The sequence below is a fragment of the Triturus cristatus genome, chromosome 8 (assembly GCF_964204655.1).
Source record: "Triturus cristatus chromosome 8, aTriCri1.1, whole genome shotgun sequence".
NCBI lineage: Eukaryota > Metazoa > Chordata > Amphibia > Caudata > Salamandridae > Triturus > Triturus cristatus.
The window spans coordinates 1,267,306,675-1,267,329,514 of record NC_140591.1 but is presented as its reverse complement, the minus strand read 5'-3'; the positions used below and the strand labels follow the sequence as shown (position 1 = coordinate 1,267,329,514).

The 22,840-nt window shown below is 45.5% G+C and overlaps 1 protein-coding gene across 2 annotated transcripts in view; it reads right to left on the bottom strand.

Annotated features, from left to right (window-relative positions):
- Positions 1 to 22,840, bottom strand: part of CCDC80 (coiled-coil domain containing 80) — a 355,389-nt gene that overhangs the window by 62,748 nt on the left and 269,801 nt on the right. The gene's annotated exons all lie outside the window — the stretch shown is intronic.

Sequence of the window (22,840 nt, the reverse complement as noted above, 5' to 3'; positions counted from 1 at the left end):
GTCATTCAGAGTTTGGAATACCCCACAGTTAGCATCCACAGAGTGGGTCATGGGTCAGCCCTCTTCATGTACTGGCTGTGTTGCCCATGTCATTCACAATGTGTGTAGGAAGGTGGATATCTGACTATGGTTACCCCCAACTTTTTGCCTAGTGTCTAGCTGGTTTTTCGACTTAGTTGGCCTGAGATCCTGCCATTCAGGGTCTCAGGCTGTCTGCTCTCTCTGTAAAATGGATTCCATGTACCCTAGGTACATTCCCAATTGGTAAGGATCACCTTATTGGACCCTGTACAGTGTACCCTAGGTACCCAGGGCATAGGTGTACCCTAGGCCTCCCAGGGGCTGCAGCATGTATTATGCCACCCCTGGTCTGGCCTTCCAATCAGACACAACTGGCTGATCACTCAGCTGGGGCAAGGTCGTGTAATCACCCCTTGCTTAGGTGTAGTATTCCTATACCTTCCCTATATATAGACACATGTGTACCTATCAGTCACTCCTATGGCAGGCCTTAACAATCCTGGAGGCAGAGTGCTTGGTAACATGTGAGATGGTGCTCTAGCATGAGCTGAGCCTGTCTGCAGCTTTCGGAACCATGTCCTTATAGCTGTTCTATGATATAGCCTACCATATACTCTTAAAGTGCCTTATAATCTTAAACGGTTATGGTAACTATGGTTGGGCTGTATCAAAACATGTCGTGTAAGGTGTCTAACACTTTGGAATAATACCCCCATACCATTTCTGGTGATGAGGATATTATTCCTCCCTTCTAGAGGGAGAGACATGTTAAAATCATACTTCACTGTTAGCCTCTGACCAAAGCCTCAGCATCACAAAATGGATGCTGCTGCCACGACACAAGTCTGACCTCCTGCAGCTGGGAGTGATCCCAGCCAGGGAGGCTTGGACAATAGGTTTCCTGCTTGGGGAGGTGCTAGCACCTCTCCAGACAGCCTTTAGTGTATTGGGGCAGGGTGGGCTGAAAGGGATGAGACATGCCTGGGGCACACAAGGTGTTCCTTGCATAGTCCAGTTCAAACCGGTGCTGGGGCACTCCAGCCCCAGCTCTGGCGCGAAACTGGACAAAGGGAAGTGGGTGTAACCACCCCCTCCCAGGTCCCACCCATAAGGCGTGACCTAGCAGGTAGCCCCAGCCCCCCAGATTAGTATAAGAGTGGGAGTTGGGCCTCAAGACTTTAGATTATCCTGAACCTGCAAAACTGAACAGAAACTCTGGACCTTCGACATTCGACGAAAGAAGAAGACTGAAGAATCTCCCTTGTAGCCAAGGAGTGGCTACCCTGTGCAAACAGGCACCATCAAGTGACTACCCTTTGCTTTGTGAAACGTTCGACGAGGAACCGACTGCAGAGCCCGACCAGAGCCTTGATTTCCAGACTTCTCCGACCCTCATCCACATCTGCAGCAGAGCTGAGATCCGTGGAGGCGACGAGCGACGTGGGACCGGCTACCTGGGAAAAGTGGCTAGTAACTTACAGCGCAGCTTCTGAGGTACCCTCGAAGTTGTGCACCGGGGATTGAGAAGCCCCAACCCCAAGCACCATCTGCACCGAAGACCAGCCCCCCACACTCCACGAGTCCTGCGTGGGGCCCTTCAGCATTTTCCTGCTTGCCGCGTCTGTCCGGTTGCTTGCCCGCTGGCTAGTGGCCTTTGTGACGACGCTCCCTAAAATCTTCTGCGCTGGTTTGGCTCCTCCAGACTGGCTCCCGCTTCTCTGCAAAGAAGAAGCACCCCAGACCTTCCTGGTCTGCACCAGAAGCAAGTCCCTTGTTCTTCGTGGGTTCCGCTTGCCAAGGCTTGGTGAGTCCTAGTCCAACTTCGACGCCGCCGACAGCAAGAGCCTTCGTGGGACAGCTCGCCTCCTGGTCCTGGTCGTCCTCGACGCTTCCTGGTCCTCCTGGCTCCAGCGACAAGCTTCACCTTCCCCTGCAACTCTTCACGACATCGCCTGGTTCCTTCCTGGTTCCACGTGGTCACTGGCTAGTGACCTTGACTCTGTCCCCTCTGCTTGCAGGTTTCTTCTCTTCTTGATCCCAGGCTTGGGATCCACCGGACACTCTCCCCTGACTGCCTGTCAGCATCTTTCTTCAGGCATCCATAGGAGTCGACGACGAAAACGACGCATCTTCACCCCTATGCACCCGCAGCCTGTGGGCTAGGTAACTTGGGTACTCCGGTGCTCATCAGGATAGTGACTATCCTAGTGTCTAGTTTTCAAGTCTCAACTTCCTAGCTACTCCGGAAGTGTCCTAAATCTATCTATTTCTAAACTGTAACATTGCTATTGACTTTTACGCATTACGCGTGAGTGTTTCCACTCTGCACACGAATCCCGCGGGCCTCCCACTCCCTAACTAACGCTAGTGTAGTGTAGCCCCAGCGATTCCCTAGGCCTAGGCCTATTCTATTTCCGTGACAGTGGTTCTTATACCACTTATTTAGTATATGGTTTGCGTGGCCCCTAGGGCCTAACTGTATTACTTACCTGTGTGACTTACTGTATGCATTAATAAGACTGTGTTGTACTTACCTCTAAACTCATAAAGAGTGCTGAGGGTTTGCTTAGAATAAATACACTTTATTTTATATATATATATCTGTTGTGGTGTCCTTTCATTTGGTATTCAAGGGATTATATATGGTATCACAGCTGGCTTCACATGCCATTCAGAGTTTAGCCTAAGACTGCTCTTGTCCATGCTACCACTAGGATAGCTGGTCTATAAGGTTGACTTTACAACCAATCACCATAAGGGTATTTGGACTGATATAAGGTGTACACTATAACTAGTGACATCATACATCAGGCCAACTTCTCACATTGGTGAGCAGCGGTTGGGATCTGAGCTTGCTGTTGTAATACCATTATAATCTTGAGATACTAAATTGGAAGATCACACAGATATTGTCTAGGTACATATAACATAGTTTAGTATACTTAAGTCCTACTGGACTTAGTGGCTGTAGGTTGAAGGGAGTAACACACCCTGACTACAACTACTAGAGAGGTTTAGTAGAAACAACTAGTGTAGGTAGGTGCACACACCACACCCTCACTAGAATCATGCCCCTGAATGGAGATCACACTGATGCTCCCTCAGGAGAGGAGAATCCTAGACAGGTTCCCTCTAGGTATGATGCATTCACATTCCAGGAGATGAGACACTTGTGTACCTCCAGAGGAATAAAACAGGGTGCAAACCCTACCCTTAGACAGCTAGTGGAGCTTCTGGAGGCCTATGATGCTGAAAGAGCTGCCAGGGATGGTGCCATAGCTGTAGATAGGGGTCTACCCACCACAGAGGAGTCAGATGGGCCTTCAGATGGGGAGGTAGACAGCCAGGGCCAAGTAAGGAGACTTAGCCAGGCTAACCTAAGCTTACATGGGAGTTTGCATGGGGTCCCCCCATACAGACCCCCAAGTAGGCTTTCACAGAGAAACAGGAGGGACAGATCCCCTTCAGTGGAATCCATCCACTCCCATGTTTCTAGCATCTCTAGTGCTTCCTCTCACAGGGGAATGAGTTCACCTGAGAGAAGGGAGCATAAAGCCAGAATGAGGGAAGCTAATCTGAGGATTCAGAGGGAAGAAATTGCCCTTGCCAAAGAGAAGCTTGCTCTGGCTAGAGAGCAAAAATTGTGTGGGTCAGAACCCACTGGTGGCAGCAACATTCCTAGAGATAGGGATAGGTCTTATGACCATAGAAACCTAAGCAAGATAGTCCCCCCATATCAGAATGGGGATGACATCCACAAATGGATGACTGCTTTGGAGAGGGCCTGCAAAGTACAGCAGGTACCCCAAAGTCAGTGGGCAGCTATCTTGTGGCTCTCCTTTTCTGATAAAGGTAGAGACAAGCTCCTCACAGTCAGTGATGAGGATGCAAACAATTACAAAGTCCTGAAGAGTGCTCTGATAGATGGGTTTGGCTTAACCACTGAGCAATATAGGTTGTTGTTCAGAGACACCCAGAAGACACAGACACAGGACTGGTCTGATTTTGTGGATTGTGCCACTAAGGCTTTGGAAGGTTGGTTAACTGGCAGCAAGGTGCAGGACTATACAGGATTGTACAACTTGATTATGAGGGAGCAGATCCTTAGTAATTGTCAGAACCAGCTTCTCCATCAACACCTGGTAGACTCAGATTTGACCTCTCCCCAAGAATTGGGAAAGAGGGCAGATAAATGGGTCAGGACCAGGATTAGGCCTAAAAATCAGGGTGGTGACCAAAAGAAAGATACCACCAAGCCTCAAGAGAAGGGTGGGGATAAAGCAAAAGAGAAATCTTCCTCAGGGCCCCAAAACTCCACACAGGGTGGTGGGTCCCAAGCTCCCTCCTCTTCCACAGTTAAAAAGCCTTACTGCCATGTGTGTAAAACACCTGGGCATTGGAAAACTGACAGCAGTTGTCCACAGGCTAAAAACAAAACTGTTCCTCCAACTACTCCTGTAACACCACCTATTACTGTCAGCAGTAATCCCCCAGGTGGTGGGAGTGCCCCCAAAAATTTGGTTGGGTTTTCTTGGGGAACACAGGGGGATCCTGGCTTAGCCAATTCCCCTGCAGCAGCTACTCTTGTCTGTGATGGTGGCATGGGGTTTGCCAACTTCACTGCCTGTCCCAACACTTTGGGTAGGTACAGACAGGAACCCTACATCAATGGTAGAAAAGCTGAGGCCTACAGAGACACTGGAGCTAGCATCACTATGGTGGCCCATAGGCTAGTTCCCTCTGAGCAGCTTTTGCCTGGTTTCTCATACCAGGTAACTAACATTGATGGCAAACAAAATAGTCATCCCATGGCAGAAGTATGTCTCAGCTGGGGAGGGGTCACTGGGCCTAAAAGGGTGGCAGTGTCTCCAACCTTGCCTGTGGACTGCTTGCTGGGGAATGACTTAGAACTCTCAGCTTGGGCTGGAGTTGAACAAGACACCCATTCCAAAATGGTAGGCCTTTCCAAAAAGGGTAGTGGGGTTGTGCCAGTCACAACCCCTGTCCAAGTAGCTTTCCTCCCTGAAAAGGTTGGAAGGGCAGTGGTAGCCACAGCCCAGGCACAGACAGACTTCCCTGTAGGGACTGACAGAGCTGTGACAGTCACAGCTCAAACCCAAACTGAGTGCCTTCCTGAAAAGGTTGGCAAGGCTGTAATGGTCTCAGCCCACACTCAGACTGATATAGGTGTAGTAAAGCCTGAAACAATGGATCACTCCACACAGACAGAGAGTAGTGGGGAGGAAGAAAAGTCTCCCTCCCCCCAGACATTAGGAAAAGGTCAGCCTCCTCAGGGATCTGACCTCACCCCTTGTGAAGGAACTGCCCCAGAGGTAGCCAGGCCTGGCCTGGCAGAGCCTCTGATGTCAGTGGCCCCTTCCAAGGTGGGACCCAGTCTGGTGCAGGTAGCCTGCCTCTCTCTACCCTGCCTCAGTCAGCCCAGGGCTGCAGAGGACAGGGAGGCCAGTGGACCCCAAGAGGGCCCCTGTCCACAAGAACCCCCCCTTCAAAAGAATGAGGATTGCCTGGTTAGTTGCCCTAGCCAGGTGATGGGTAAAAACATTCCTGAGGGATCCCCTTCACAGGTAGTTAGGGACCTCCCCCAGAGGGATTCTGTTGGGCACAGGCAAACCTGGGACCTTAGGGCCCCAAACCTGACCTGTCCCTCCAGTAAGCCCACAAAAGGGACCCAGCCTCCAGCTTTAGGTAGCCAGAGGCTGACCCTGAGAGCACAGTGCAACTCAGTTAGAGAAAGAAAGGCCTCCATGGTGGAGGATGATTGGAGGAAGCTGAGGCCTCACTTTGAGGACACTCACTTCAGTACTCCATCTCAACACCAGCCTTTTTCTTTGCAAAGACACACCAAAGGTAGAGATTCCCTATGGTGGAGACCCTATGATATCTTTAGGATGAGGGATTGCTTAGTGGACCATGAGACAGGGGGTAACCATGCCAGTGCTGGTTCTTCCTTATATGGCCACTCAGGCAATAGAGGCTTACCTTGTAAAGGCCAGCCTTATCTCCTTTCGTTTGGGGGGGGGTTGTGTAGGAAGGTGGATATCTGACTATGGTTACCCCCAACTTTTTGCCTAGTGTCTAGCTGGTTTTTCGACTTAGTTGGCCTGAGATCCTGCCATTCAGGGTCTCAGGCTGTCTGCTCTCTCTGTAAAATGGATTCCATGTACCCTAGGTACATTCCCAATTGGTAAGGATCACCTTATTGGACCCTGTACAGTGTACCCTAGGTACCCAGGGCATAGGTGTACCCTAGGCCTCCCAGGGGCTGCAGCATGTATTATGCCACCCCTGGTCTGGCCTTCCAATCAGACACAACTGGCTGATCACTCAGCTGGGGCAAGGTCGTGTAATCACCCCTTGCTTAGGTGTAGTATTCCTATACCTTCCCTATATATAGACACATGTGTACCTATCAGTCACTCCTATGGCAGGCCTTAACAATCCTGGAGGCAGAGTGCTTGGTAACATGTGAGATGGTGCTCTAGCATGAGCTGAGCCTGTCTGCAGCTTTCGGAACCATGTCCTTATAGCTGTTCTATGATATAGCCTACCATATACTCTTAAAGTGCCTTATAATCTTAAACGGTTATGGTAACTATGGTTGGGCTGTATCAAAACATGTCGTGTAAGGTGTCTAACACTTTGGAATAATACCCCCATACCATTTCTGGTGATGAGGATATTATTCCTCCCTTCTAGAGGGAGAGACATGTTAAAATCATACTTCACTGTTAGCCTCTGACCAAAGCCTCAGCATCACAAAATGGATGCTGCTGCCACGACACAAGTCTGACCTCCTGCAGCTGGGAGTGATCCCAGCCAGGGAGGCTTGGACAATAGGTTTCCTGCTTGGGGAGGTGCTAGCACCTCTCCAGACAGCCTTTAGTGTATTGGGGCAGGGTGGGCTGAAAGGGATGAGACATGCCTGGGGCACACAAGGTGTTCCTTGCATAGTCCAGTTCAAACCGGTGCTGGGGCACTCCAGCCCCAGCTCTGGCGCGAAACTGGACAAAGGGAAGTGGGTGTAACCACCCCCTCCCAGGTCCCACCCATAAGGCGTGACCTAGCAGGTAGCCCCAGCCCCCCAGATTAGTATAAGAGTGGGAGTTGGGCCTCAAGACTTTAGATTATCCTGAACCTGCAAAACTGAACAGAAACTCTGGACCTTCGACATTCGACGAAAGAAGAAGACTGAAGAATCTCCCTTGTAGCCAAGGAGTGGCTACCCTGTGCAAACAGGCACCATCAAGTGACTACCCTTTGCTTTGTGAAACGTTCGACGAGGAACCGACTGCAGAGCCCGACCAGAGCCTTGATTTCCAGACTTCTCCGACCCTCATCCACATCTGCAGCAGAGCTGAGATCCGTGGAGGCGACGAGCGACGTGGGACCGGCTACCTGGGAAAAGTGGCTAGTAACTTACAGCGCAGCTTCTGAGGTACCCTCGAAGTTGTGCACCGGGGATTGAGAAGCCCCAACCCCAAGCACCATCTGCACCGAAGACCAGCCCCCCACACTCCACGAGTCCTGCGTGGGGCCCTTCAGCATTTTCCTGCTTGCCGCGTCTGTCCGGTTGCTTGCCCGCTGGCTAGTGGCCTTTGTGACGACGCTCCCTAAAATCTTCTGCGCTGGTTTGGCTCCTCCAGACTGGCTCCCGCTTCTCTGCAAAGAAGAAGCACCCCAGACCTTCCTGGTCTGCACCAGAAGCAAGTCCCTTGTTCTTCGTGGGTTCCGCTTGCCAAGGCTTGGTGAGTCCTAGTCCAACTTCGACGCCGCCGACAGCAAGAGCCTTCGTGGGACAGCTCGCCTCCTGGTCCTGGTCGTCCTCGACGCTTCCTGGTCCTCCTGGCTCCAGCGACAAGCTTCACCTTCCCCTGCAACTCTTCACGACATCGCCTGGTTCCTTCCTGGTTCCACGTGGTCACTGGCTAGTGACCTTGACTCTGTCCCCTCTGCTTGCAGGTTTCTTCTCTTCTTGATCCCAGGCTTGGGATCCACCGGACACTCTCCCCTGACTGCCTGTCAGCATCTTTCTTCAGGCATCCATAGGAGTCGACGACGAAAACGACGCATCTTCACCCCTATGCACCCGCAGCCTGTGGGCTAGGTAACTTGGGTACTCCGGTGCTCATCAGGATAGTGACTATCCTAGTGTCTAGTTTTCAAGTCTCAACTTCCTAGCTACTCCGGAAGTGTCCTAAATCTATCTATTTCTAAACTGTAACATTGCTATTGACTTTTACGCATTACGCGTGAGTGTTTCCACTCTGCACACGAATCCCGTGGGCCTCCCACTCCCTAACTAACGCTAGTGTAGTGTAGCCCCAGCGATTCCCTAGGCCTAGGCCTATTCTATTTCCGTGACAGTGGTTCTTATACCACTTATTTAGTATATGGTTTGCGTGGCCCCTAGGGCCTAACTGTATTACTTACCTGTGTGACTTACTGTATGCATTAATAAGACTGTGTTGTACTTACCTCTAAACTCATAAAGAGTGCTGAGGGTTTGCTTAGAATAAATACACTTTATTTTATATATATATATCTGTTGTGGTGTCCTTTCATTTGGTATTCAAGGGATTATATATGGTATCACAGCTGGCTTCACATGCCATTCAGAGTTTAGCCTAAGACTGCTCTTGTCCATGCTACCACTAGGATAGCTGGTCTATAAGGTTGACTTTACAACCAATCACCATAAGGGTATTTGGACTGATATAAGGTGTACACTATAACTAGTGACATCATACATCAGGCCAACTTCTCACAATGTGGACCTGCCCACATCCCAGCAACCTGATGTTCGAACTGTCCGATGGCATTTTCTTATTTTACATGCCCCTCCATACCGAGCTGGCAGAAGATCCACACAAAAAGGAGTAATTTTACTGAAGCTATATTGTGCAATGCACACTGGCACTTCTCGGAGCAGTGAAGTGGCGAGACTGTTGAGTGCAACAGCAGCGTGCATTGCGCACGTAGGGTGCAGCAGCATTTACGTGCTTGGCACTTAATCTGCATCTGTGGGTCTCTTCATTGCTGAGCATCACTCTGGCAGTACAGAGTTACAAGAATGAGGAAGTACTTCATGTAGGTGTAGCGTCCTCCCCAGTCCACAAGCATACAAATCACTACGCCAAACAAACACGGAGCTCTGAAGTTCACGTCTTTATTCTTTAGAGTGCAACCGTTAACTCTACACACTGCATCATGACCTTTATTAACCACACCCAGACACACACAAACAATGACGTCATTCTCCTACGGAGTCCATCAAGGGCCAGAAAGGTCTTGCTATTCATTTCATACTTACAAGACACTACATCTCCCTCTCTGTTGAATAAATAGTACAAATAATACATATATACATCACAGTTCCTTAATGAGTCATCAAGGTGCTTGAATTAATCTTCCAGACCTAGTCGTGTGAGGTTGATGAGGTGGAGCAGCAGGGCCTACTTGGTCACTGGGAATGCAGAGATAGTGGTAGGAGTTGATCTCTCCGGACTCTCAGGTGGCCAGGTATCACTTCTGACATTTGCAGCCGATGAACACCGAGGCAGGTGCTAGAAGAGTGACAGGTCTCTCGTGATGGACTCTCCGGGACATTGAGCAGTCACCATATGTCCTTTGTTCATCACAACCCTCAGAGGTTCAGCATCAAATGGAGCATCAGACTTGCATTTTCGTTTTTGCTTGACCAGGACCCAAAATCCTTCCTTGAAAGCCGTGTCCTGAGCAAAGCAGCGTTTATCGGCACAGGTCTTCATTCTGGACTTGTGCAAGGAATCTGTCACACATTACAGATCTCATGCGCATCTGTCGACCTATGAGTGGTCCATTGCAGCAATTTGATTCCCATGACTCTTCCCAAATATCAAGGTGGAAGGGCTTTCACCTGTAAAGGGATGGGAATTGATCTGTAAGCATGAAGGGCTGAACATAGAGTTGATTTGAGATCACGTCCTTCTAGCACACTGAACTACTCTCTGTAGGGTGCCCATGAAGTGTTCGACAGCGGCCTGTGGCCAAAGAGGGGCATTGTGGGACTTGAGAATGGAGGGGACACCCTATGTTGCAAAAATGTCAGTTAATGTCCCAATGACTTTGTCATGTGTGGTTGACGACCGGTCTTACACAAGGGGAAGTTGTGAGCACTCATCAACAACTACCATGAGATGATGTCCATTGCTAAGGGGTACAAAAACATCTACGGCAATTCTCTTCCACATCTGCTTCAGGAGGCCAGGCATAACTAATAGATGCTGCCTTGTTTTGAGAGATGAGCAGTTGCACAAATGACAGGCCTATAATTCTCTTTCAACTCGTTCATCAAGGCAAGGAAACCACACTCTGTCTCGAAGAGCTCTCATGATGTCAACAATGCCACAATGACCCTGGTGGACTAATTTAATGACTTGTTGTCGCTGACTCTCTGGAGTGACAATTCTAGAACCTCCTAATATAATGCCTTCTTGAGTGACAGAGAGTTCCTCACTCACAATTTGGAAGTTTTGGCATTCATAGTAATCCATAAGAGGGTGAGTGTTTTCTTACAGGATTGCTGGGTGACTTGAGTATGAAGTTAAGGAAGGATCACAGCATGGTACCAATTTGTGGTGGAGTAGAGGACAATAAGGCTTGTCTTTTAGCCGGATCTGGTGTCATCCCCTTTTCAAAGAAAATATGCCCAAAGAATTTGAGTTTTGTTTTTTGAAATTCACACTTTTCTGTGTTGAAAGTGAGAGTGGCATCAGCAATCAAAGGGCACACTTGTGTAAGGGCTTTGTCATGTTCCTTTTGAGTGGCCCCAAATACCAGTATATCATCACTATAATTAAAGGCATGTATTACATGCTGTATTATGCAGCAAATTACATCCTGAAAGAGTTCTGTAGCTGATGACACCCCAAAACATGGTCTTTTATATATATCTGAACAAACCAATATTGGTTGAAAAGGTGGTAAAGAACCTACAATTTTCATCAAGTTTGAGTTGATGATACCCCTTGTTCAGATCAAGACGAGGAAAGACTGTGGCGCCATTCAGCTGTATAATCATGTCTGTAATGTGTGGACCTGGATGATGTTCTCTCGCAATTGCCTTCTTAGCTTTTATGTTGTAGTTGGTGGTAATCAGGCCCATGTCAGCAGCAGTACTGAAACTGAGTAAATATGCACTTCATGAAGTACCTCGAAGAACATGAATTGGCGCTTGTACTTTCGTCTTCTTGTGTCGCATTGTTGCTACAAATGATCCTTGACTTTGCAGCGGTGTGGAGGTATCCCACATGTATACCTTGTTCTTCGAAGGTATGTGACAGGGCACTGGCAACAGTTCATTGTACTTCTCTGCTGGCATGATGTTTATCGATGCACCACTGTCGTAATAAAAGGTATGGGACAACCATTCACCTTTTGTCTGATCTTGAGGCAATGTCCAAAGGACCATGGTTGTTTCATGTGGCAATCTCTCTTGAACTTGGGCTCTTCTCTGCATTAAGCCAAACACACATGCTCACGTCATTCACCAGTCAACATCATATTTGCACAGCCATCTTCTTCACTGTTGCTCGACAACGACATCGAAGAACCTTTGGAAGATGAATTTGATGACGATCAACCTCATTTGGTTTCCACTTGCTTCAATTGGTGTCGCCGCTTGGTCCTGTGGGTGTGGTTGGAGGGTTTCTGGAATTTTCTGGCATCCATTTTCTCTTCTTGATGTGACGCAGTTGATTTCTCTCTTGTAAACCATTATGAAATGATTTTCTTTCCGGCAACCTTTTCATGTTTGTCCAATGGCAGGATATTTACCTTTGTGCGGAAAGGAGAATCTGCATCGAAAACACAATTAATTTGTTTTGGAGACATCACTTTCTGGCCCTCGATCTTGTGTCTGCTTACTTTTCATGTTCAATGCTGATTCACTCTGGGCTACTCCAGCCTCCATATCAGCAGCTTGTCGATCTGCACGTTCTTCTACTCTCGCAGCCATGAGCACTTTCTCAGACTGAGTTTCATATGTCGTTTGAACAAGTTGGAGAGGCAACCATCGATGACTCTTAGATGGATGGCCTCTTCATCATTTAATTAATTAAAACTGCAATGCTTGATGAGGGCCTCAAGTCTTTCAGCAAACTCATCCATCGTTTCTCCAGCTGTCTGTCTGGCTTGGTTGAAGATTTACATTTCATAGTCGATGTTTAGCATTAGATTGAACTTGATTCCTAATGCTGCCTGAACCTGACAGTAAGATGTTTCATCAGCTTGTGGTATTTGCTTTATCGCTTCTTTCACTCCATCACCTGCACGGTTCTTTAAGTATTTGATGATCTTCTTGACATCTGTTTCTTCTAGCGCGTCGATGAAATCATTGAATGTTTCAATGCAGGCAGTCTGTCTCGAGCCAGTATTCAGTTTTTTGGTGGTATTGTATGGTAGCGGCTGTTTCAAGAGAGTGGTGGTGCCATATTTGACACTGGTCTCTACAGCCATTGGAACCTTTCAAAATCTTTAAGTTTTTGGTGTTGTGCTGAGCACAACTGATGACTTTAGTGGTTGCCACTTCAGGTACCAATCACTCCTAGGCACAACCCGTGTGTGTTCACTTGGATTGTCGTAGATGCTACTTGCTACTTTGAACGCACTGGTCTCTGGCCAGAACTCGACTTGATGTCGGATGCCTCAGTCTTTGTTCTTGCCAGTGAGTACAATTGTGTTCTTTCCACCTAGACACCTTTGCTTTTCTTGGCACGCTTTTCTACACTTGGCTATCACGGCCTGCTGTGCTTCTCTGTACCTGGTTGTCGCTGCCTTTTGTTCTATCGTACTGTCTATATGCTGGCTCTGTGTTAGGTTGCAACGCAGTTCCTCTACTTTCAGCCTTACCAGCAGATTACGGGCTGACTGTGACTGAACTTTCCGTAGGGCCTTCGTCTTTTGCGAAAGTCTTGCACTGGCTGGAGTGGTGCTTGGACTCCACATACGGCAACTGTCAACTACTTCACTTCAACTGAGACACACTTGGCATGCAAGAGCAATTTGCTTCACCTCTGTAAATTCTTACAGATCCCCTATCTCGTCACCAGTCTTAGCATCCTCCCCAGCCCAGTAGCATGCAAATGACTATGCCACACACGGAGCTCTGTAGTGCACGTCTTTATTCTTCAGCGTGCAACTGTTAACTTTACGCACTGTGTCATGAACTTTATTACCCACACCCAGACACACCCAAACGATTACGTAATTCTCCTATGGAGTCCACCAGGGACCAGAAGGGATACAGCTATTCATACTTACAAGAAACTACAGTAGGTACGGGGCCAAACTTGCTTAGAACAAGCTGTTTCCATGCAGAAAGTCCCTTGCATGACTCTTAAAGTGTTTGAAAGCCCAAGGGACATCTCTGGTCCTGTAGTACTTCCTTTCTTTCCATGCATTTCTCCTCCCAGTGCCAAATGAAGGCTCCTAATTGTCCTTTCCTTTTATGGGGAGATTATGCTACTTGGGTACATTATTGATCCTATTAGTGGCACTAACACTTGTTGCTTTTTAATCTGATAGGGGAGTCTATAGAATAAAGTGGCACATGACATCTCCGAATCAGTTTTAACCTACTATCACCACACTCCACTCTGCACTTCACATTGGGCACCCTCACACTCATCTGATGGCAACAAAATCAAAAGATGTCTGCTAAAGTGACCCTTAGGGGGACCCATAGGGCATTGCAGCTCAGGCCTGACATGGAGCAGCCGTCCTATGATGAAGCATGGTATCCCTCTGGAAGTGTGGAGGTAACAAGAAACAGTCTTGTTGACTGTCCCTTTTGAACATTCAACTCTTTTTCTTCTTCTTTATTATGAACATTGACCCCCCCTGGTTTTGACTTGCTAAGGGGGTGAGCTTCCAACTTTGGAACTGGAGAACTTGGTTCGATTCAGCTCAATATCCTGTGATTCTGGGCAAATCACTTAATCTCCACGTTTAAGAAACCCCGAAACCGGTCCTAGGATGCTTGTTTTCAGTCCAGGGAGGACCTGGCTTGGCAGTTCGGGCTGGACTGTTCCCATGAGGCACAGGGTCAAGACTGATTTGCATATGGCTGGGTTCAAACTGGAATGGCATGGTGAGCAAAAAAACGATGGATTTAGGCCCAGATCTCGGTACTGAGGTGAATGTATGACATTGTTCTGCATTCTTTCCATCAACTGTTGTTTTTGCATTTGAGCATCTCAAGAAGACATACAAAAATCTTCCAGGGAATCCAGACCTCGACACCATGGCAGTATGTGACCGGCGAGAATGTTCCATCAGCTTTTCACGATCAAGTATATGGTCTTGGTACATACAGATCTCAAAGCTCTGCGTCTTGCGAGTCAGGATCTCTCACTCCAATTTCCTAAGATAGCGATGAATATGTATGCATGGCTGCTGATCATAATAGACTAAAGAAATACCTGAGGCTGCACCTCCAAATGGGGGGGGGCAACTAGTAAAATTCATGTTAGGCAATGGAGCCTCACTCAACGGCATCAGTGTCACAGAGTATAACAAAATGAATCCAAAACCCAAGTTGCACAAAGCTGCAGTGTGAGTATACACCTGGATGTCCAATGAACCACTGGCATGCCTGGGACAATTTTGAACGTCCCTCACATACAAGAACAGAACTGTACAAGCTCAGATTTATGTCATTGAAGGACCTGAAGCAGCAGATTGTCTCCTCAGCCTACCCACTGCAGAACGCCTGCAATTAGTAGAAATACTATATTGGGTAGATAACAAATCAGACATTGTCAACAAATTTTCAAAACTGTTCACGAGACTCGCAAAAAAGGCTAATTTTGAAGCTCGTTTTCACAACAATGAACAAGTAACACCTGTGGCTCAACATCACCGTCATGTGCCATTTCACCTACAAAAGGCTGTGGAGGATGAATTACAGGACTTACTCAGGGCAGATATCATCGCAAGATCATCTGGACCAACTCCATGGGTACCCCCAGTGGTTGTAGTGCCCAAACGAGTATCAGAAGGAAAAGTGTGTCTATGTGTAGACATAAGAGCACCAAACACTGCTATTGAAGGAAAAAGGCACCTCGGACCTCACATCAGTGATATGATCATGCTGTTGAATGGAGCAAAAATTTTCTCCAAATTTGACCTCAACAAGGGCTATCATCTGCTTGAACTCCACAAACGTTCACGCTATATAACCACATTCTCAACTCATCAAGGCCTATTCAGATACAAACATCTCAGCTTTGGCGTTTTATCAGTAGCTGAGATCTTTCAAGAAGCAATAAGAAGAGTAATTCGTCACATCCCTAACTCTCTCAACTACAGTAACAACATCTTAGTGTTGGGTGTCACCATCAAGGAACACAACAAAGTTCTAAATCGTGTTCCTGGAAGCTTATCTGACTCTCAACAACGGCAAGTGTGAATTCCACAAATCCACGCCATATCCTTTCGGGTGAAGGGATGTGGCCTGACCCTGAAAAAGTCACAGCACTAGGCGGCACTCCTTGCCCACAAAATGTCGGCGACATCCGGTCTTTCCTAGGAATGGCCAGCTATTGTGCCCGATATATCAAAGACTATGCCACCATAAGTTATCCTTTGCATGAACTAACAAAGCAAGGTCAGCCCTACAAATGGTCTGAGAGGTGTGATCAAATGTTCAACAATATCAAAACCACTGTAGAGTCAACCATCAATCGGGCTTACTCCAACCCTCGCAGGACGACAGAAATCACAGTAGATGCCAGCCCCATGGGACTTGGATCTATATTAGCTCAATATGACAAAGAAGGAGACCAACGACACATAGTGGCATACACTATACGCGGCCTGACTCACACCGAAAAGGTATACTTGCAGCCAGAGAAACGGAAAGCCTGGCGGTAGTCTGGGCCTTTGAGCGCTTTCACATCTTCATCTATGGGAAACACTTCACGCTCATTACAGATCATCAGGCTCTAATAACCATATTTGGAAAGTCCTGAGCGAAGATGCCACCCAGGACTGAGCGATGAGGAATCCGACTTTAGGAATACACTTACACAATTGTCCACAAACCAGGGAAAGCAGCAAATACAGCGATGTGACAATAAATAGAAACTGAGTAAATCCGCAAATCTGCCACAGTTACTTAGCACTACATATGTAACATTGCAAAGCTTACATTCAGAGCAGCTTGCCTGTGTTCTCCCCTTGTGTTTGCAATCCTACACTAACCTGCTTTTATTCAATGTTTATCTTTTTTCTCTGTCCCTGTTCCTCCTCTGAGTCCCCCCGATTTCTTCTGCTGTCTCTGCATTCTCTCTTCAACAGGTTTCAGCATTGTCCAAGTGTTCTCTAGCCCCTTTCACATGGTGGTCTACCACAGCAGACTCCTGTGTCTTTCCCTTCCCTTCCTGGTCTCTGCTGCCCACAAGTATATGTCAAATCAGCGACTTAGTGTGAAATTATCCTCTCCTCCTCCCCACCAGCTCCAATGAGACCCCTAAACTTTGCATAGATTAGGCACCATTCTCACAAACCTACAATGGCGCAGGAGATCGGACCCTCGTTGCAGCTAAGGAGGTGGAGCGACCAATAATGCCGCGGCTGTCATCTATGTGCTTTATCTCCACTTTGTTTTCTCTCTCTTATTGGTATTATTTATTGCCGCTGCAATTACACACGCCCTATTTCATTTAAAGTTCCATGTACCCCTCTCCCATTCACGTTTCACTCATTCTCCCTGGATCTCTCTCCCAGGTGTCCATATTCCATCGTTTCCTCTGCCCTCCCATCTGCCTGTTAGCTGAGTTACTGCTGCATCGAATACTCAAAGAAGGGCTGATGCAAGGGTTCATCCAAGGATCAGTTGAAGAGGTCTCAGAATTTCAGGATTGTGGTTGTATGTCTGTATATATGTCCGAGCATCCCTGCATGAGCTTGCATGTGAGTGTGTTGCTGGCTCTGTCCACATATTTTCATCTTTAACCATCCTCGATCTCGACTAACACAGAATGAGAGTGCTACTATGAAGTGAGGGAGCCGTGCATTTGATGGGGCATGAAATGTTCTCTCATCCATTTTGGGTGCTACTATCACTGTTGACCTCTCTCATTCCACAAAAATAAATATATTATTGAAATAATCCTAAACATTTCATTGGCATTATGGCCCCTTATCATTTTCTGTTTGCCCAAAAAGTATGTTTAAATGTCTGAAAATGTTTTTGAACATAGCTTGCCTTTTGTAGGCAGTAATTCAGGACATTGAGTACGATATAAAGTCCTCTTCCAGAAACCTCATCCACAAATAACGCTATGAGGAAGAAGGCGGACTCAGACAGCATGTTTATATAAACGTTAAAGGAATTAATTACAGTGGGACATTTAAACTTTTGATTTTATCTCCTCGTGTACAGGAACGTATGTTGCAATAGTTGTCAAGAGCCCTGTGGCATGCGATGTATTCCGATTTTTTTTTTCTTGTGATGACTTTAGCTAATAAATGTTTCTTTTATATTTTTTGTAGTGCCTGAAAGCTTACATTCACTGCAGGACAGCTCTATTGTTATTTAGACTGAAATTTTGCCCATGTTTAAATTATTTATTTTCATGTACTGCTCCTAAGTTGGCATTCACCATCTTGGAACAGTAAATAAAAAAGTTAAACAAAATGGCAGACACATTAAACCATATGTCTGCACCTGTGAGGTGATGCATGCATGTGCTAAACAGCATCAGTGAAAAGCACTGGCAATGCCAATAGCTTGAAACTGAGACAGTGATTGGTTTGGCTTGTTTTAAATAATGTGAAAAAAGGATTTCTTTACAGGGAAACTAGTTTACATGTGGAAAATACGAACTTAAAGAGTTTATCAATAATCCTGTAAAAAGTCCACATTTTATACGATAGGACTAGAGTAGATTGTCCCTCAACTCCTTGGGTGATCTGATACAAGGTGTAATCTTGGGATAGTGATAGGATGAAGTATAAAGTCAGCTTTGCAACTGATGGGGAGAGGAAGGAAGAAGAAAATACAGCAGGTTGTATGTGTTCTCACAGGCACTAACAGGGGACATTCACAATTAAGAAAAGTGGAATGCCCATTTGAAGGACAGAATGCTCCTGTTTGATAAGAATAGATAGAATCTTAGACGAAAGGATGGTAAAAGTTGTGCAAATGCAAGTGCCTGGAGACTGATTGGCAAGTGTTGGCCTTGCTAGGCAAGAGAGTTGCGGTCACCCTCGATGGGAGGTTAGTGAACAGGAGAAGCTAGAGATGAGGAACTAAATAACAGGCAAGCCGGTAAGGCTGTATCAGACATGGGAGTGCCAGATGTGTAGCGGGGAAATATCTAGCGACTAAGGGATGGACAAACCATGAGGATTGAGTTACTTTGAGAAACAGAAGTGGAACCGGAATGACTGGCAATTTTTTGAGTAAGCAAAATAAAGAGGGCAGATAACAATTAGTTTAATTAGTAGTAGTACTAGTGGTAAAGTGTATTGTCTTAATCAAAGATTACAATAAAGGTATAAAACATCAAACGTAGTATGAATATCAAAAAAAGTTAGAAGAAACTTCTAAATGATAGAATAATTTAGTAGCTTATTTAAGTTCCTAAAAACAATAAACAAAATGTATTTATAAACATTTCAAAATAAGATCAGAACAGCTTACAATAAGATATAACTCTTTCACTTGTTTCATTTCTTGTTTGCAATGTACGAAAACATAGACACTTTATAAATAACAGCTTTGAGCTCAACTGAGCCAGAATATTATCAGCATTATCTAGTAGCATTTTGTTTCCTGAAAATTGATTGTTAAACTCGACATGTACCACATTGAGGATGAGGCAAGCGATTCTAAAACGAACCATATAATTTAATTGAGAATTGCAAAGCGTGCATGGCTGATTAGCCCCAAAGCCCTTCCACTGTCTCTAAAGAAAAGGACATACAATCTTAAATCAGTGTACTTTGGAAGAGTACAACACTGAGAAAATGGCCCAATATCATTAACATAAAAATAGAAAACTTTTCAAGCTAAATGTAATTTGTCCATGTTTATGAACCAATGTTAAAACGTATTTTGAGATCTGACCTGCAGATTTATAGGTTTAGCTGTTCTGTTGTTGAAGACCTATTGTGAACAATAAAATACATATAAGGGCCTTTGGTTCAGCCCCGGACTCATTATTGGGTGACTTTCTTGTCTGTCTCACTTCCCTGCTCAATGGGATAATCAAATGACTTTCATTTCTATTCTTGTGTGTTCACTACATTCATCTTTCAATGGATTTTCTTAAAGTATAGGAAAGTCCATTCTTGGAGGGCTGCCCTAATGCACTTGTCCATTCAGCCATTTGAGAAAGAATACTGTTATACTTAAAGAAGCTCCATTCAAAGATAACAGTCGTAGGGACGTGTACATCTACAGTGACCATATTTAAATGTATTTTCTTATGCTTTCAGAAAATACATTCAAAGATGGCCACCGAAGATTATTTCTCTCCACTCCACATTGCTAGAAAACATTCTAGTGTTGCAAAAATCCCACAATCTTGGGTGTCCTCCATCTTCATATAAAGAGGCTTCCCTTTTTCAGAGCTTCAACACCCTTCATTATTCATGAGATTGATGAGAAACACCTGCACCTGACAGCCTAATTCAACGACTTATGTTGCCTTTGACTGCAGCCTTCTGTGTCCTGCTTTGCAGCTCCTCATGAACGCTTCCTCTCAACTTTAACCTCTCACTCTTCCAGTGTACTGCCTCGCATTGTGCTTGGTATCCCCTCTGGCTAGTCTCTTACACAGCTATGTTTTACCCATGTATCTACTATTTTCTCCAACCCACCGGACTTCCCATTCATATTTACTTAATGTACTCACAAACCATGTATATCCTGGCATGTCTTGCTGCTGTTTTTTTTAACTTTATGGTTGTTTTCCACTGATTGCTTTCACAATCCAACCCACCCTTAACTTCCTGGTCTCTTTCTATGTGTCCAAATAGGTTTATAACTGCTCCCCTAATCATTTATATGTCTTTCCCTCTACTTGTACTCTTTACATTGTATTTATGCAGCGGCGGCCGGCACGGTTCGAGAGTGGTGGGTGTTGGGTGGGAGGTAAGGGGTTGTAAAACAAAACGGAAAAAAACCGTACCTTATCGCCAAGTCTCTTCTCCAGGCCAGGACTGGAAGCAACCAGGCTCCCCTAAGCTAAATCACAACGCTGCAATGCAGCGCTGTAATTGGTCTGAGCACCGTGGTTTGTCAGACAGGCAGTGGGAGCATGGGCATGTTCTCTATCCAGGCTATAATATAGCCTAAGTGGAGAACATGCAAAGTGTGCATGACTGTTTGACCGGCAAAAGGTGGCTGGCCAAACAGTCATGGGCACTTATAGTGTGCCACCACTCCTCCCCCTGCTCCTCTGTCATCAGAGCAGCCGCGCCCGCAAAGCTGTTGCTGCAGGAAAAAAACTTAAATGACTATAACTTCGAGTTATTATAATGTTATTTTTCCTTTATTTACACTGCTTAAAAGCAGTGGGGCGACGCTCCCATGCCTTAGCGGAGGAGCCACCGCTGCTTTTATGAATGTTTCCATTTTTATCTGCACTTGTGTGGCAAGTTCTGCGGTTCCTGGTTTTAGCTTAACTGTTGCCTTATGTCTCAGCTGGTGAAATGTATTTCCTCATCTGTTTTTCTTTGCTTCTCAGCTGTCTTTAATCAAACATCTCGGTTTGCTGCAAAACTTAAGTGTGTAAAGAGTTTGTTTCAACTCCTGCATATACCTTCATATAGCTCCTAGGTGTTCCTGTTTGTCGTTTTCTTGTTATAGTTCTCAGTTACAGTCTCCTCTCTTAGTGGTTCAACACACCGGTAAGTCTTCCTGATTCCTTGCCCCGTGACCAAATACATGTTCTCAGTTAATGCTCACCTAACCAATTATGTGTATTTTCCCCTCCTCGTAATTCATTACACGACTCCCAAGGCCCTTATTCTCACAGTGCCATTTTTGCACATGCTGCACTATTTATGAATACAGGCTTTCTGTTGTGAAAATGTTCATTTATTTAAATTGCTTTACAAGACCAATGTGCTGCTACCAATCCGTGTTCTGTGCCAATAAGGTATCTCTCACCCACCAGATGTTTACAGTCTACTTGCTGCATAGATTATGACAAACTATGTACCATATAAAAAGCTATTAAAATAAAAAATAAAATTTATCTATTATGTCACCCCAGTGAACTGCATGGTCAAACTTCATGTCTTGTTTCTTTTACAGTGCTTTGAAGCCTTGTATGGTGGAGTTCACACAATTTAAGTCAACAAATAAATAAAAGAAAATGTAAAGTCTTATCATCAATAGGTGAACCTCTTTTATAGAGTTTAGTTTGCTACCCAGTGCTTCCTTAATTACTTACCAGAAATTGATAGGGGATTTGAGTAGCACTCAATACACAAGGGCCCACTTTATTTAATAACTGAAGCCTTTTTATGGATTTTCACATTTTTCAGGCGTTGTTTCAATGATTATAATGTATTTGGAATGGAAGAAAGGATTAGCCTGTAGTTGAGCAGAGTAACGCCAGATGGCTGATAGTGTGAATGCAAGTGGTAAAGGATGGGGTGAGAAGTACATGGCCTATGCCACAAACTGAAAAAATGGACAATGTAGTCAGTGTCCCTTTCTCCCATTTTAAATCCCAATTTATCCCAGTTGTGTTTTTGTGATTTATTTAACGTCTAGGCATGATCTACTAGGTCTGCATTAATATAGGTGGTGTTTGTTTATATATGATGAAGAAATTGGATCTTGCAGAGGCAGAATTCACCAACCTATTGAAGCAATACTTTCTGAAAAAAACCCTGAGACCACTCCGTTCCCATTTCTGGCCTATACAAAATTAAAAAATCAATAAAGTAAACTGCAAAGATATACTTGACTGAATAGCTGATACAGCTTACAACAAATTTAACTAAAGCATTTTTGTACACTACAGGAAGTTAAAAACTAATAGTACACTGAAGGTGAGTGTTAGAACTGGGGGTCTCTAGTTGGCTGAGGTAGGTACCTTAGTCCAAATAGACCCTTGCTTCTAGTCAGGGTAAGGAGGGACACACCTTTAGATAACCCCTGCTCACCCCCTGGTAGCTTGGCAGGAGCAGCCAGGCTTATCTCTAAGGCAATTTGTAAAGTATTTGCAACCACACTCCCAGTAACACAGTGATAACACCACAAAGGGACACCACACTGGTTTCATAAAAATAACAGTATGTTTATAAAACGGAATACGATGAGACCAAACGATAGAAAACCAACATATGCATTTTCTTAGTAATTCACTTGGCCGGTTACTAGGCCAGCAATCACTTGTAGGTTCATGCGGTATTAATGAGCAATTTACGATCTCCAATGCAGTCCTAATGCAATGCTATGCAGTTCGTAATGTAATAGATAGTACAGTCCTTAATGCAAGAATCAGGCAGTTCGTAATGCAATACTAATGCGATTCGTAATGCAAGAATCAGGCAGTTCGTAATGCAATAATAATGCAATATGTGATGCAAGAATCAGGTAGATCGTAATGCAATAATAATGTGATTCACGATGCAAGCATCAGGCAGTTTGTAATGCAATAATAATGCGGTTCGTGATGCAATCTACGCTGTTAACTCGCCCCCCAACTAGGCCCCAACAGCAGAGACAATGGTCATAGACTTACAGGGGCAGCCCCGGTCCTGCTGGGCAGGTCCAGCCCGCTTGGGGTCT